Genomic DNA, 871 nt, shown 5'->3' on the forward strand with positions numbered 1-871 from the left:
TCAAACCCACCAGCCACTCCTCGGAAGGCAGATGGGGCAATCTACTTCCATAGTGATACTGCCTCGGAAACCCAAGGAGGGGTCACTATGAGTCGGGTCCGACTCGACGGCACATAACAATAACAGCATTTCAACAATCTGTTGTTTCCTTTACAGCTCTTATTAAATTTATGATTGTTCTGCTTATTTTTCCTGCCTTAACTATCAAACTGAATGTTCCACAAAGGTGAAGACCATGTATGTCTGTCTTTTTTGATGGTAAATCCCCAGTGCCTACAACTTAGGCAAACTCAATATTTGTTGAATTAAGGAAGTAGGTGCTATAATTGTTCCTATTTTACAAATGAGGAGACTTGCCTAAATATCATTGCCAATGAGTGTGGAGGAAGTGCAGGCACCAACTCTAAGCCCAGGCCAAGTACTTCATCACTTTGCTACAATGCCCACACCTCGCCCCCGCCCCCCAGGATTTTATCAAAATATTTTTCTAACCCTTCATTTGCATGAAGGTTGTACTTATTTTATGTAATTGCAATCAGTTGTTGTTGTTATGTGCCATGGAGTCATCTCCAACTCAAAGTGGCCCTACATAGAACAGAAAGAAACACTGCCCAGTCCAGTGCCAGGCTCATAATCTTTGCTGTTCCTGAGCCCATCATTGTAGCCACTGTGTCAATCCATCTTGTTGAGGGCCTTTCCCTTTTTCGTTGACCCTCCACTTCACCAAGCACGATATCCTTCTCTAGGGAATGGTCCCTTTTGATAACATGACCAAAGTAGGTGAGATGATGTCTGGCCATTCTCGCTTCCAAGAAGCATTCTGACTGCACTTCCTCCAAGACAGATTTATTAGTTCCTCTGGCAGTCCATG

The sequence above is a fragment of the Orycteropus afer genome, unplaced genomic scaffold, assembly GCF_000298275.1.
Source record: "Orycteropus afer afer isolate SDZICR_OR568_19922 unplaced genomic scaffold, OryAfe1.0 scaffold00234, whole genome shotgun sequence".
NCBI classification, from domain to species: Eukaryota; Metazoa; Chordata; class Mammalia; order Tubulidentata; family Orycteropodidae; genus Orycteropus; species Orycteropus afer.